This window comes from Cyanistes caeruleus, chromosome Z, assembly GCF_971803275.1.
Source record: "Cyanistes caeruleus chromosome Z, bCyaCae1.hap1.1, whole genome shotgun sequence".
NCBI classification, from domain to species: domain Eukaryota; kingdom Metazoa; phylum Chordata; class Aves; order Passeriformes; family Paridae; genus Cyanistes; species Cyanistes caeruleus.
In genome coordinates, this window is record NC_141732.1 from 14483836 (window position 1) to 14499947 (window position 16112).

The 16112-nt window shown below is 39.2% G+C and overlaps 1 protein-coding gene across 12 annotated transcripts in view; it reads right to left on the minus strand.

Annotated features, from left to right (window-relative positions):
• The window catches only part of LOC111941588 (uncharacterized), a 106902-nt gene that overhangs the window by 13247 nt on the left and 77543 nt on the right, over positions 1 to 16112 (minus strand). For all 12 annotated transcript variants that reach the window (XM_086868771.1, XM_086868772.1, XM_086868767.1 and 9 more), the window contains one exon: positions 170 to 251. The gene's annotated coding sequence lies outside the window, so the exon portion shown is untranslated. The remainder of the gene's footprint in view (positions 1 to 169; positions 252 to 16112) is intronic.

The following is a 16112-nucleotide window of genomic DNA, read 5'->3' on the forward strand; positions in this document are numbered from 1 at the left end:
CAGAACTATAGCAAAAACATGTTGCACAGAGGAAGGTTTGGAATATGGCAACAGAGCAGAAGTCAGATGGAGGCATGAGGAGATAAAGGATGACCACAGACCACATTTAAATCAAGTACCTGGAGAGTCTTTATGCAGAAGCTGGGGCTGGGGGAATTTTGCTAAATACCTGTTCTCCAATGTGTTGAACTCCAACACTGTGGCTATTTGGGTCCCGAGCTCTTCATGTGTGGATGATCGTATCTTGGTGCCTAAAATTAGGAAGGAGACGGATGGCTTAGACACTGTGCAGCTGGTTTGCAAATGAAGGAGCAAACTGAAGACCTGATGTTAAAATGGTTTTCGTGCCCTTACAACCCACGTAAGTTACAGTCCCTAGGCCGTGCTTTGCTTATTCAACATACAGAAAAAGAAATAAGCACTGTGTTTGGCATGACTGTACGTACTTCTGATGACATTCTTGTGAAGACAGCCTGGTACACTGAGTTCCAGTGAGGGCATTGATACATAATACAAAAAGATCCCAGCGGTTTCTAAAGGCAACAGGCAAGTGAATCTTATGAGCTCAGAAATGAACAGGGGAAATCTAGAAAAACAATCCTTCAGCAAGTAATGCAGGGGGTTTATGCCAAACCCGAGGACTCTGGAGATTGTGCTGAAATTCACAGCAGGAATGTTGTTGGGACAATACTGAAAGAAATACTGAAAGACAAAGCACTGCAAGGAGAAGTGTCTGTGTAGGCAGTAATTCACCAAAATCAAGAAGTCTGCAGCCCCAGGAGCAGGAACACTGAGGGAGCTTGGTGTGCTGCCCTGAGAGAGGCAGGAAACAAAGGATACAGTGGTACAGAGTTGTTGTGGTCATGCTCTGCTTAAAACAATGCAGCCAATGGGAACTAAGCCAAGGAAGGGTCCAAATAGTGACCAAAAGTTGAACTTCACTTCATTAACTCAAAAATATATATTGCTTTTCACACTCCCTCATATGCCAACAAAATTAAACATGTATATGTATTACACATGTGAATAAAGTCTCTCAAATGCCACCTGGTCATGAAATTACATCAGTTAGAACTTTACCTTTTTCCCACTCTCAAACTAAGCAATAGACATGTGACTTAAGAGGGAAAGGAGGTCAGAGGAGACTCCACCTTTCTAATCTGGGGCAGTTGAAGGTCTGCACCCATCTCTTCCCCCCATAATGATGCCTACGGTTGTGCTGATACCACTGACTTACCCTTTCTGATCTTAGTGCCATGGCAATTTCTGACCCATAGTCTGTCACAGTAATCAATAAATCACACTGTTCATGAAACACCATATTGCACATGACCAGACTTACAGCAATGAATTGGTTCTAATCAGAAATGGAGCCCAGCCACACCCAGCCCCTCTGATCTCTGAGGTCCAGCTGGAGCACAGGGTAAGTGGGGTATGTTCTGCCAAATTTCATACTTTAAAAATACTTTCTGTGAAAGTGTATGATTAAGTTGTTTCAGGTATTTGGACAGACGATATACAACTAAGAAGGGGAAGATCTTGCTACCTCTGGCGCCACTGTCTGTTTCAACGCTGCTTTGAAGTTTTCTCAAGGAGTAGCTTTTTGGCCTCCTGAACTCTTCAGCTTTCCTTTCCATGTGAGACAGAAGGTATATGTTCAATCTGCATGTTTTCAGTGTGGGCACTTCCCCTTTCTAGAGGTAGGGCAAAGCAGAACCCTTTACAAAGTGAATATATTTTTTCCTTCTCTCAGCAGCATAGTCCAACCAGGACAAAAGCACCATGCTGCAAAACATGGCAGTCACATGAAGGAAAAAGTTGTCACCACTCTGGGAACCTGCTGGTCACATAAATAAAGCAGAGCATTGTGTCATGAAACCACAAACATACAGTCAGGCTTCATAAAGGAAGAGAAATCCATCTTGCATGAACTACTGTGAACTGCTCAAGGTTCACTGCAGCTCCCACTCCTGAATTTGAGACTCTTCCAAAGACAGAGTGAGAAACTGAGATGGCAATTGAATTCAGTTTTGTGCTGATTTCATCACTGAATTCTTGCTTTATCCACAAAGCAAAGTGGAAGTTCACATCTCATCCAGATTTTTCTGGTCTTTTGTGTCAGTTCTAGACAGATCTGTCTCATGGCTGTCTCTAACCTGAAGTCCTATCACTGCTGGTTTTTGACATCTGAATCTAATTCCTCCAGGTACTCATATCTGAGAAGGTCTTGGTGTCTACTGTTTTTTTAGGGCAATGATGATGCATATGTTGTTATACTTCTTTCAAACTTCATTTTCCAAAGTTCAGTCTCCTCCTACATGAAAACAATGACACTCACTGATAACACAGATCTCAAAGCATCTGGAATAGAGGAAGAATATGATTTTCTGCTTCCTCTTTCATGCAATAAAACTACACTGTCCATGTTCAGCTCAGTAGATTGTAAAATACTCACTTTCAAATTCCAGCTTTGGTTATTACCCTGCTGGCTGAATTCATGCCCCCAGGTATTCAAGTGTTCTTTCTTTGCCCAAATCTTAGACCTCACAGCCACAACTTAGAGCTACAGTGAATTTAACAATCCAAAACAATGATTGCACGGAATCAACTGGCAATGGGTAATTGCATTAGGAAAAAGAAGCATGATACCAAAAGGTTTTGTTGCACCCATAAATGAGCTACCTTTATAGAATTACTTAACCTACTAAGCATTTATAAATGGGTTTACTCTAATTCTCCTTCAAATCTTGAATTTATGACTTCAGTTTTAATGGACTTAGTCACTGAATTCTAAGTGTTCTGAACAGGTTCAACTAAAACATTTATTTTAAATAACTGTAAATTATATACTGAAAGCATGCACTTTGTTTTCTTCATATTATACTGTTTCAGTTTATTACAAAATAGACTTTTTCTCCTTGCTCTGCTATTTCAGTTTGTCTTTTATGGATATAGCTGATCAAACTTCAATAACTTAAGAACAGGGTTTACATTCTCCCTGTTGAGCCTTTATGTTTGATACATTTCACACTTGTATTTTCTTCCACTTCTCAGTCAAATGCAATGTGTGCTTCAAAATTTTTAGTGTTCTTATTTATGTGTTTTCCATGCTCTTTACTTTTGTATTACCACTACTAGTTACTAACAGCTTTTAAAAAGAGGAATTGGAATTTTCTTGATTGTAGGACTACAAAATTCTGGTTTATTGCTTGTTGGAAGAGCATCTTTTCTCTATGGTTCTATGAGCTCTGTGCTAATCTGTTCCTTTAATCCAGAAGAAAAAGATAATTATATTTTTACATTATTATTAATACTGAGTTGATAACCTGCAGATCTTCTCAGTTCTTTTCCATACAATTCACCAAACAGTCCGTTTTTTGAGGGCCACTAACAGCCATGTAACAACAATCAAGTTATCATTTTTTAAAGATCAAAATTTTTCATGTAGCCCAAATCAAAGCTGAGACTTTCAGTATTGCATTACAGGGTTGTGTTTTGTTGGTTTTTTGGGGTTTTTTTTCCGAACAGAGGCATCAATGTGCCAAATATCTGTGGATAAACTAGTAAGGACTGGCAAAATGACCTGCCCCTGCTGCTGCCTGGACTGTCCAAGAAGCTGTGGAGCTCCTCAGGGAAAATACTTGTTGGCATGTGAATCAAAGAGGTGTTCAGGCACCACAGCTGCATTCTCAATTGCTCTGTACTCAGCAGCTTCTGGTTCTGTCTGGCAAGATCCCAGACATAGCTTATGATTGATGAAGCCTGAATTTCAGGAAAGCATCCAGGATTTTTCACCTGTACTAATATTTTGGGAACAGACATTTTAGCAGAGCACAGCTACCTGAAACTTTGGCTCTTTCTGTCACATTTTATGTCCTGATAGCTAGAGAAGACTAGACAGAGCTAAACAGAAATTATTTTGTTTCTGAATGAAAGCTGAAAGTAGGAAATATCACTTAAGCTGAATCAGTTATGGTATCTACATGCTCCATTCATTAAATCAGAATAGCCTGAAGGAAGAGGAAGAAAAAATGGGGAATTACCACAGGAGGATGAAGAAACTCCTTTCTCCTATGTCCTCAATTAACTTTACATGGATCATCAGCTGCAGGCTGTGATTTGTCACCTTTGAATTATTTATAATTTGTTTAAAAAAAATAAAAGTATGGCTACTATTTGACAAATGGTTTCTGGACAGGGACTGCTCAATCTCTGCATGCTCAGAAGTTTCCATGGCAACAGGCAAGTCCTTGGTGAAACTCAAAAATAACAATTAAAAGTAAATAGTTTTTTGTATGTATAGGATGCTTCCACTCACAGAGAGCTTCAAAAGAAAAGGTGGATCCCTCTCCATTACCCATCCCTCATAAAAGTCTCATAAAAAACAATAAGCAGATAGAAGAGTTTTGTGTTCAGAATTTCCAGTCAGTTTTAATCTTAGGTTTTAAGCACAGGGGGAAAAAAGCGTTCATACAAGCTAATACAAGTAAATACAAGTTAAAGACTGTCTCTAAAACAGGCCCAGAAGAGGATGCAAAACTGAGAAATTAAATGCCATTCACTTAATTCTGAAACCAGTATACCTGCTCTTATTCATCTGTGACAGTGGCAAGATGTTATGTATCCCATTGAAGAATTGGAGAACATACTTCCCCTCCCCTTTGTAATCCTAACAAGTGCAGAAATGAAATTGTGAACAGGGGAAAGAGATGAAAATGAAATCTTGGTCTAGCAGCAACTAATTCCTGATGTAAATGGAACTGGTTGAATTCTCTATCTCTGCTCTCCATCTAACCATTATCAGTGTTCAGTGTCCAAGTGTCCAAATGCTCCTCTCTGAGCCACATTTCTGCAGAACCTCATCAGCAGACACAGGGCTGGCTGGAGACTGAGACAACATAAGGATATTGTTTATAATGTGCAGAAAAGCTCTTCAGACACATTGTTTAAAGCCTTTTTAAAAATGACCTAAAGTTGCGTGTGCTGAGTCATGTCTGACAAAGACTTCTTCCTGATGCATGCAAAACCTGGACCAGTCAAGTGTAAAGAGAGAGGACCACTTCTGCAAAAAAAAAAATCATGAAACTATGAATTCCTAGAGCAAGGATGCTCTGGGGAGGTCTCTAGATCAGCTAAGGAGCTGACAAACTGTAAAAAAAAAGTCATGAAGGAGCATGACAAGTAACACCTGGGAAAAAACAGAGAAGCAAGCATGACTGCAGGAAAATTACTTGTTCTCTGTGGCTCCTAAACATCATTACAACAAAAAATCATAAATGATCACAGCAAGAGAAGGACCTGCTCCATTGTCTTGAGAATTTGCAGCTCTGGAGGAATGGGTGTCATATCTCAGCAGAGACAATTGCTGCTGCAGTTTGAGTGATCTTTAGAAATGCTGTTTAGAGGACAGTGGAAAAGGCAGCAATTTCTACTGTGCTTTGTTAAGGATTGTTCCATGTTTATTTATGACAAAGTACACAAAATCCTCTGGAGACCTACCAGAAGAAGGGAGCTTTATTTCAAACAAAATTTAAAATCCTCATGAATTTCCAGTGCCTTCTCTCTTGCTAAATTTTTCAGGCATTCTGAGGGATCTGGAATGATATAGTCAGAAATAATTTACACTTGCTTTCCCCCTTTATCAGTTTCTGTATTTTAAGGTAATCTTTTATGGCCCAAACAAAATGCATTTAACTTTCTGCTGTGAGTTAAAACCTTTGTTGCTAAGTTGGTCTGTCCTTACAGCTCACAGGACATGTGATTATTTTCTTTTTGTCATCCAGTTAGAGGCCACCAAAAAGACTCTGATCACACCAGAATGAAAGAAAAAATCTCTTCCACAGTGGACTCTCATCACTTGTTGGGGAGGATGAAACAGGGAAACCTTGTGAATATGATTGTTTAACGAAAGATTCTGAAGGTACAAGGCCTAGGATCGAGATAGAAATGAAAGCCTGCTTTGAGCCATACGATACAGAGTACTGGTTACTATATGACCAAAGAACAATAACCTAGCCAGTTGAAGGAGAATGCTGACAAAACAATGTCCTTATGCTAATAGAAAAGTCCAAAGGTAAAGAAGCAAGGAAAGAACTTGTAAAGCTCTGTAGAGTATAAAATGCAACACTGTATGTTAATATAGGGAAGCTCATAGGTTGTATGTAATTTTTTAGTGGGTGTGTCTCATGGTGATTGGTTACTAAGAATTAGAATATTCACTATAGGAAAGCATATAATGGATTGTAACAAAAGCCTCGCTCTCTTACTCCCTCCCTCCCCTTTTCCCAGCCTCTCCTCTCCTGCTCTGCCCTCTCTGCCTCCTCCCCAGGACCATGTGGACGCCAAGGCTGGTGGTGGACACGGGTCTCCTCTCTTTTTACTCTTATAATAAATTGCTTATACTTGAACAGCTTGACCCTGGAGAAGTCTCTCACCTCGAGTGAGCGTTTTTACACACCAATAATCACTTCTTGGTTAAATACAGAGTATCATCTTGCCTGAATTTGCTTTATCAGTGGACCTTAAATCTCTAGCTATCTTGATTATGAGTCCCAAAAGACCTTGGAAGAGAAAGTAATAAAAATAATAAGTGGCATCAAAATCAGACTTTTAAGTCCAAATAGCTCTTTAAGAGTGATTATTTATCACTAGATCAAATATCAGGGAAAATAATAAAATGCTACTGAGTCAATAAGATGTAAGTCCAATAAGAATTTGAAGGTGTAGTAACTGTAGATTTTGATCATTCAACATGCCAGTCTTACCGCTGCTCTCTAGTTTTTGTTTGCGCTTCACATAACCTATAGCCTATACTCCACACAGAAAAATAATCCTCATCAAACAAAGACATCTACAGATTTCACTGTGAACTTTTATCTCCCCCCATAATAATTTCTCTTATATTACTTGAACTGAAGCATTTACATCACTAGCATCAGCTACCAATTACTTGTGTGCCCTGTGGCACTGCATCAAGGAGTTGAGGTCATCATTGATTCCTCACATTCAGCTCCATTCAAACCTGAATAAAATAGCAGTGCTTACTCCAAAGGCTGTACATTTTAAATCACAAGTGCTTTTTCCATTACTTTCAGTGATCTTTGTAGCTGATCCTTGAACTTCTTTTCAGATATTTACAGGTTTATACCAGCACAGAGCAAGGGTCTTTGATTTACCAAAGTGACTGGAGAGAGGAATGTCAGGGATATGTTTTAATTAATTTTAACATTTTATTCCCACCAAACTTTTCAAAGGGTTCTGCACACTTAAGATTGTAGTTTTATAGACAATTACTGATTGATGCACCTGCACCAAAGTCATTCAGTCAAACCAGGGGTGGTCCTACAGACATAAAGGAACGTCCTAACTTATGCAAGGTCAGCTATAAAGGTTTTTCTGTGAGGCACCCAAAAAAGAACAAAAATTTTATAACTGACTTTGATCTCAGAGCATGACACTTAGCAAATTAGCCAGGTGACACTGGCTTGTAAAGATGCAGCCTCAGTGATCAGCCTGCAGAAAACAGATCAACTTACTGCAAGTTCTTTATGAAGAAATTTGCCAAGAGCTATCTGATTGCAAGTAGTAAGAGTGAGTTAAAAAGCATTCATGTAGCAACAGCAGGTATTTCACTCATATTCAATAACATGCAGTGTCAGCCAAGATTAGGAAGCCTTTTCAATAAAGAAAAACTGTAGAAGTCAGATATCACCTGTGCTGAAGTCAAGAAATGTTGGTGAAGTCAGGGGTAAAAAGCTGAAATCATGTCAAGGTATTAGGAGATAACCAATGCAGATAAAAGAGAAAAAAAATTTATTCAAATGTGATTCTTATGAATTGGTTTTTACTAATGAGCTTTTTTTTCCTAATCTTTTTTGTTGGGTTTTTGGTGTGGGTTTTTTTGGGGGTTTTTTTTGGCCTTTCTTTTTTGGTGGGTATTTTTTTGCTTTTTGTTTGGTTGTTTTTTGTTGGGGTTTTTTTATTTGGCTGGTTTGGGTTTTTTGTTTGTTTGTGGTTCTGGGTTTTTGTTTTTGTTTGGTTTGGGTTTTTTTAATGAAATGGTTTTTACTAATACAGTTTCAAGAAAGCATGAAGGATATTAAAGTAAAAAAATAATAAAAAAAACCAGCCAGTAAAACTGAACAGCTTTAGGGTAACTGGAACCAAGTCAGAGAAGCCTTGTAGAAGATTATGAAACTGAAAGCAAAAAAACAAGCAAATGATTCTGAGAGCATTATGATAAACCAATAACGAGAGCCATTTCTTCTGGAATGACTTGAGGAGCTGTTTTTAAAAACCCTGGCCTGTACACCCCGCATACTTATTGGCAGAGACATGCTAAACTCTGCTATTACCAAAACTATTGCAAGAGTCAGCAGCATCACAACAGGGTTTTTCTCTTCTGAGCACTTGATTTGAAGCAAAAAACCTCCCCCCATGTATTTGTTCACAATAAGCAAGGTCTCACCTCAGATGAAACTTGAACCTTCAATAATTCACATTGAGCCCACAAGCAACTACACAAGACCATTTCTTAAGCAGTAGAATGCACTTGTTAAGGGAGAAAATGTAATAAAAAATTTGCACGCTACAAAATGCAAAGGGGATACAAAGTAAGATTTTCAGAAAGAAGCATTGCAGCAACAGTCATTCCATAGAGTCAGAATCTACAAAGACAGAGGTCAGACTCTGAAAACATTTCACATTTCCCAAATGTGAAAATGCCTGAAAACTTAAACAGCCAATAAAAGAGCCGAGAGAGAGATATGTGCAAATTACAAGTGGGAAAGGTAAATATTAGGTGGTGCTAACTACAGGATTGGTTATCTCAACTTTGTGGCCCAGGTGCAATGGGTGGTGAGGCTCAGAATGCATTCCCAGTGGGTACACATGTGGAAGCAAAGCTGTGTGACATCTACATTCACAGATGCACAAGCCAGACAGGCAGACTAACGTGGACAGAGGGCAGCCAGCCTGAGGAACAAGGGCAGGCTCTCACAGGGAGTACCAGCATCCATTCATATATGGGGAAACAGCACAGCATCAGTAAAGATGCTTTGCAGGTAATTTAGTAGTCCAAACCAAAAGGAAATGACAGTGCCTTTATATGCTTTCAAATAATTTCTATGCTGATCTTAGTTGGGATGGAGTGAATTTCCTTCACAATAACTAATATGGGGCTGTGTTTAGAATATGTGAGGAAAACAGTGCTGGTAACACAGGGATGTTTTCTCTACCCAATGTTTCCTGTAGAGCTTCATTTACAAATTAAAAATTTTTATGGAGCATTGGGATACAGGTTGTAAATACTCTGACATCACTGTGTTTTGCTTGTAGTTGTCACTTTCTACTTACCAGACCCTCAGATTTTGCCCTGGCAGAGGAGCAAAGCAAGTGAAAGATTCCCACTGCATCAGGGTGCTCAGAAATTTTGAGGCAGTGGTATGAACAGCACAGCCCTGGTTCTTCTGAAAAGTACCTGTGGGTCCAACAGCCTACAGGGTTACATGTCCTTAAATGCTGATTTCAGATCCTACAACTTTCCCAGTGTAAGTACTAATTGAATCTCTGATTTTCCAAGAAGTCAGTTGAAACTTCCAACTTATTTTCAGTAAGTACTAATTAAGTTTCTGAATTCCTCAGTGAGCTTAATAAGTAATGCTCAGGGAGTGTGAAAGCTGTTAAAATACCCAGCTCTTTTCTCTAGCCCAGAAAAAAACATTATCTGATGATGATACATTAGACTTTAGATGGAGACAGTGAATTGTGCATGAAAACCATCGTGTAACACTGAAGAGGGCACTACCTCCCTCTCTGAGCTCTGGCTTCAGCTTTCCTTGCTGAGGGCTGAGAGAAAACATCACTCAGTCCTGCTCAGGATGCTGATAAATGGAAAATAATTATTTTTCATGTGAATCTTACAGCAGCCAGTGAATGGCACAGGCACCAGAGGCATGCCGTCATGGAGCTGTGTGATTCTGCACTGCAATACACACCAGTTAATGAATGTTTCCCACAGCTCATTTATGAAATGCTGGCAATTGCATTGATCTCTCCTCTTTTCCCAGTCAAGGCTGAAACTTCACCTGTACAAATCACAAGAGCAGGCTCAGTTCACATACAGCCAAGGGAGGTGTGTGTTCTCAAAGACAACCTGACTGCCTCGTCTTTCCCTAATATTTTATTTATGCCACATCATCCTTGTAGGGAGCTATTTGCAGTTTTCCTCTGGCTGGACTTTCAAGGGCTGCAGAGCAGTGTCCTGTCAGGTACACTGGTGGTGACAGGGAGCATGTGTCAGAGAAATTATAAGAAACATTAATCAAAAAGTCAGGCAATGGCAGACCTACCACAGAAACTGTTATTCCAGTTATTGCAGGGACTGAAAACCAATTTTTTTCCAGACTGGCCATGTCCTCTCTGACACACAGACCCCCAAATTTTTCATTGGATTTGCCAAATAAATGCAGGAAAGGCTTGTCAACAACACCCAATCTCTTGATTGCTATCCTCTCATAACAGACAAATGGCCAATTCAGAATGACAGTCTGGTGTCCTTTTCCTGTACCAGGGAGATCACTTGGAGGGGGCAGAGGACACTGCAGAACCTTCTGTCTTATGGCAGTTTCAACTTCAAGTAAACATGATCCTAAAATACCAGAGTGACAAAAAATACTGCTGAGGGAAACACAAATAAGTCACCATGTCATAGTATGTAGTCATCACTTTGTGCAATGTTCATTGACTTGAACAAAATGATGAAACTTTATTCCCTGGTGAGAAGTTGAAGTAGTGCAAGCATATTTATAGCCCACAAACACACAAAGAAAACTTGTCAATCTCTACAGTGCAACTTCCATCTCGCCTTTCAGTCGTCGTGAATACTTTTGGTTACAGGAGGCAGAAATAGATGGCAAACTAATTCATTGACTTGATTCTCCCATTCAAAATACTGCCATCTTTTGGAAATAGCAGAGGACACAGAGGTTCATCCCATATTGCAGAACTCAGTGTACTGCATGTATTTTTGGTTACACTTTGGTTGGACCGTGTGCCTTTTCCTTTTACAAAAATACCATTTACAAAATGCAATACATCAAATAAACTTTGGCTCCAGAAAGTTTATGCTCAACACATGCAAATATTTAATACTCTATTATATAAAACATGACCTGACACTGCACTTATTGTCATAAGCACTTCATTAAACACACTCTTGGTCATGTATAATGCAGCAGAAATTGTTTGCTAAAGGAGCAGATCAGTTGGCATGTATTGGCTTACACTTTGAATCCTCCCCTAGTCAGGCCATGAAAATAATTTCCAGTCTGATAGTCAGATGTAAAAGTGGGAGAAAAAACTTGGAGATATAGCAGAGTTATTCGTGAACTAATTCTTCAACAAATTTCAATGGGCAATGTTGAAATATCAAATTTAAGATATACTTGTAGACAATTAATTAATAAAATTTGATTCATTGTACGCATAAAAAGGGTAACAGCAATTTTATGCAGCTTATTATTATTATTATTTTTCACTTTTCCTCAAGAAAATCCTCCAGCTAAAACAGTCACACAACTCTCCTAAGGGTTTCTCTACAGTAATTCTTGCTCCTCCAGGCTAGAAAATTTCCCAGCTTCTCCCTCCTTAAATTACTCAGGAATGAACTTCTGGATTCTGAAGGAAACCTTCTGCCCTCTGTTCACTCCTGCAGCTCTGTGAGGAAGGGGTGGACATTCACAGGTGTGTCAGCACTCCAGCCAAAGCAGAGGCTCACCTACAAATCACAGAAGTAATGAATCCGCAGAAAATTAATGTCATTTTGGCTGCAGCTTGGATATAGGTGTAGCACAATGGAGTAACAATAGGATGCAAGGCTTCTGTAATCCTGGAAGCCAGGCACAGTTTTAGATAAGGATGTGATCATTGCAAAAGGCAACAGTGGGTAAAGTTACACAAGAAAGATGAGCGTGTAGGAAAAAATCCAAACAAATGGAAGAGTGAGCAGTGGACAGGGAGGACAACAGCATAAATACAGCATCAATTCAGCTTAGTTCTGATTTTTCTCCCTGAAGCTCTCTCACCCCCTCTCACCTTGATTCCAGGGAAAGCACCAAGGAGGGACTCCAGCCCTCTGGGCTCCCTGTTTGGCATCAGCTCCACAACATTGTAAAAGCCACAGCTAATTTAGAATAGAATTGTTTAATGCAATGGTTCAGTGTATAACAAGTGCTGATTAACGTGGTGTGAGAACTGGCCACCAGCAACAAGACCATTGTTAATGAATTAATTCAATAAAGCTTGAAACTGGCCTGATTTGTCTTTCGAAACACTCCCATCACAGCAAGCCCAAATTCCTTGAGATAGATAGATAGATAGATAGATAGATAGATAGACAGACAGACAGACAGATAATGTACCCATATATTTTGTTGCAACACTGTACATAAAAATAGGTATTTTGGAGTGCACACAGGATCTCCCAAAAATTAAGGGGAACAGGTGTGCAGCCTTGGGTTCCATCTATCTAATGCAAAGCTGGTTTTCTGGTAAATTTCAAGACCCAGTGACCTTCTCCCAGTAGATCTTGACTCTGGAATAATGATTGGATTTCTCTCTTGTCTAAATGTATGGAATGTGATCCTTCCAATTGTTACATACAACTATACCATGCTATTGATTTAAAATGATCTCTGAAAGCAAAGAAACCAGACACAAACCTCTCAAGAGCACTTGAGATAGTTAAAAATGGGCAAAAACTTGCAGCTTTCAGATACATGTCTTTTCTAGTAATTTGGCATTCAAGATAGAGTTAAGACTGCAAGTGATTATGTGAAGACAGCTCATGTCAAACTTTCTACAGTAATCTCACTTGCATATTGCCTTTCAATTGATCAGTGATCTAGCCACAAGGAGAAAAAAAAAACAACAAAAAAACCCAAATGTCAAATAACTTCTACCAACAGAGCTTGAAGTAAGAAAAGAAGTAGTGTTCAAAAACTAACATTTCAGAAGGTATGCCTCAGCACTTCTACTCACATTGAACAGACCCAAATGTAGCTTTCGCAATATTTTAAGCAAAAGTTAAAAAGAAATCTGCTTTGAATTGGGTTTGGTAGTTTTTCAAATTATAGTTAGAACAAAGGTTTTTGCTGTATGTAGATCTATCACCATGGGATTTTTTTCAGCACAAATAATTCACTCATGGATCTTTTGAAGCCTTTTCTGTTCCAGCCTTTAAATAAATATATGGTCTACCATTCAAGCATCACCATCTCTCAGAAAAAAAAAAAAAAAAAATTATGACACTTTTCCCTCAGGACTTTTCACTTCACATGGAATAGCGAGGTCGAGAGATTCTGAGCCTGGCAGGCTGGTTTACTGCAGTTTAGGATTTGTTTCTTTTTGGCCATGACCAGGTGGAGTCAGTGAAGCTGTTAGATAACAATTGCAGTATGTCCCACTTCAGAAATCATGCAGTAGCCCTGCATTTTGCCATTTAACTCTCAAATGCCATTAGAAATAACCATTTTCTCCAGAAGTCTCTCACTGTGCAGGAAAGTAACCCACCTGGATTCATGATTTCACAGGAAAATCTCTGTAGGCTTGGGTTGTGTCTGTTCTTTCACCTCCCCTGCAGCTGAACCAGCAGTCACTTCTGACCTGGGGGCAGACCACTGGCTGTTCCTCACCAGCAGAATGGTGAGAAAATGGCACAACTTCACCTTAATCACAAGGTCAAGCTGTCAATAACAGCAAGGTTCCCATTCTCCTCACCTCCAACAAAGAAATTCTATTGAATTTCACTCAGCATTCAGCATGTGCCCTTTGTTTTTTTGGCAAGCAATGCTCATTTTGACACAGCCTCACCCCTCACCGTGAGTACACAAGTGAATGTATATTTGCTTAGAAAAATATATAGTGTGTTGGGCATGTAACCTGTGGGAATAAGATTCAATGTCTTTTTAATAAAATCTTTAGGCTCAGGGAGTATGTTTTTCTTACAAAGCCTGCTGTGAGAGGAGAAATTCCCCACAGAAACTATGTACTTCAGTAAGAGGCAACAATTCTTCCTTAGCTTTTTTCATCCTTACATCTCCTCATTGGCAAATGAATCTAATATACTTTTGCTAAGTACAAAGGAGGAAGTAATTTCATTTACTATCAGTAGAAAATGTTGTATTTCTTAATGCTACATAAGCTCCTCTTAACATTGGCTACCCCACCACTATGAAACAGAGTTAACAAATAACTACTACCTGCTTTTAGGTGTCCTTGTCCATTTCATTATTGGGAGCTCTAAACTTAACTATATTGGAAGCAGAAGCAGGAAGTAATACACACCAATAAATGTCTGTACACACCCCCAAAAAGTTGTTTTTTCTTGTGAAATCAGTCACAAAACTCTGATGTTCAGATTTAACAATAACAACTGAGCAGCTAAGACTCAGATATGACTACTACTGCATGATACCCCACATGCCATTAATATATGTCAGTCATATATTAAACCTCCATTAAGATTTTCCATTAAAAAATTAACATTACAGCGTACTGGTTATACACATCAGAAAAATATCCTGTACCCACTGCTGTGTTGGACTTGAACAAGACGACTTAACAGTTACCTAAGAGAAAGCCAAGTCCTGCAGCAATGTAGTTTTCCACTCCATTACCAACTCAGAGTCATTGAGAACCCCTAAACGGGTTATTTATCTAAGTGTTTCTTTTATTGACAATAAAACTTTCAAGCTATAAGTGATATATTAGTGCTTATTTTCTTCTCATTTGTTCCTTGCTCAATCTTTGAATCCCAACGGATGAGCAACAACTAAAAAAAAGTGCTTCTAACCCTCTGTATTTCCACTGTTACTAGAATACACAGTCTCAGTCGCTAGAATACTAGCAACTCTGAAGAAGAGGTCAGGTTTCATACAGTCCCCAGGGGGCTTAGTGAAAGTAATTTCGGAGCACAGAAAAAGTTAAGTATTCTCTTCCGCGCATCAATGCAAACAGCTTAAAGAGAAACACAGATGAGGCAGAACGCTTGGCATCAAGAGAGACTCTGTAAAGGTGTGTTTCCAACTCATCACAGGGTGACAGTAATAAGTAAATTTTTCAAGATAAATAGATTTGGTCATGAAATGTCTGCTTCTAAAAGCAGTCAATCTGGCAGGTAGCCCATGCAGTGGAAATTCAGCTTTCTGGGCAGTCAGTGGAGAGAGTTAAGCAATTTCAGAAGGGTGAACCTTCCAAATAGCGCAGAAAAGAGCAGCACCTGTTTGCTGGCAGCTTCACAGCTCTGAATATGCACTTTGTTCAGAAGCATTACTGTGATCCAGAAGGATGTGTTTTCAAAGAAGCTTCTCATCTCAGGCATTCAAAATCTGTCCTTCCCTCCAAGTGCTTAAATATCCTTGAAAAAGAGGAGCTTCAATGAAAACAGACCTTACAGCTGTGAAATTATTTTTAACTTCTATTTTACTCTCATCTTCTGTTTAAAATCACAGGTAGAAGCTACAGATACATATTATAGGACCCTTCCTGAAATGGAGCATGTTTTGCAGACTCATAGCATGACACCTTGATGCTCACAGGAACGTGGGCCACAGAGAGGAGTTCAGCAGACAAGAGGAGTGCCAACTCTCATCACACCCTTCTTGCCACGACTGACTAAAGAAACTTCACAGGACCTTCTGTGTCAGAAAATTCAGTTTCCTGAGAATCTCAGTTTCCTGTGAACTGTCTCATTTTGATCAGATGTTGTCAGCATATTGAGCCCCCTTTGAATCACAACAAAGCATTTCATTCTGACTCCTCAGACAGCAGTTCTGAGACAGGCATTCCAAACAATGATTGGGTAAGGCCATTATGTGTTTATTGACCCTTAAAATCATTGAATTTTAAACTTCCACTCCATAAGGCTCTTCTAGCTTGCTTGTGCTTTGGACTCTTGCAGAGTGCAGAAACTGTTTATGCATTGAAGCCTGTCTGCTTTTCTTACTCAAAACACTGGTTTTCTAATCAAAGAAGGGTTCAGCAACCCATTAAATAAGAGGCTTACATGTAGCATTTCTCCAAAGCATGCATATTATCTCTGTGCTTTAAGGAAG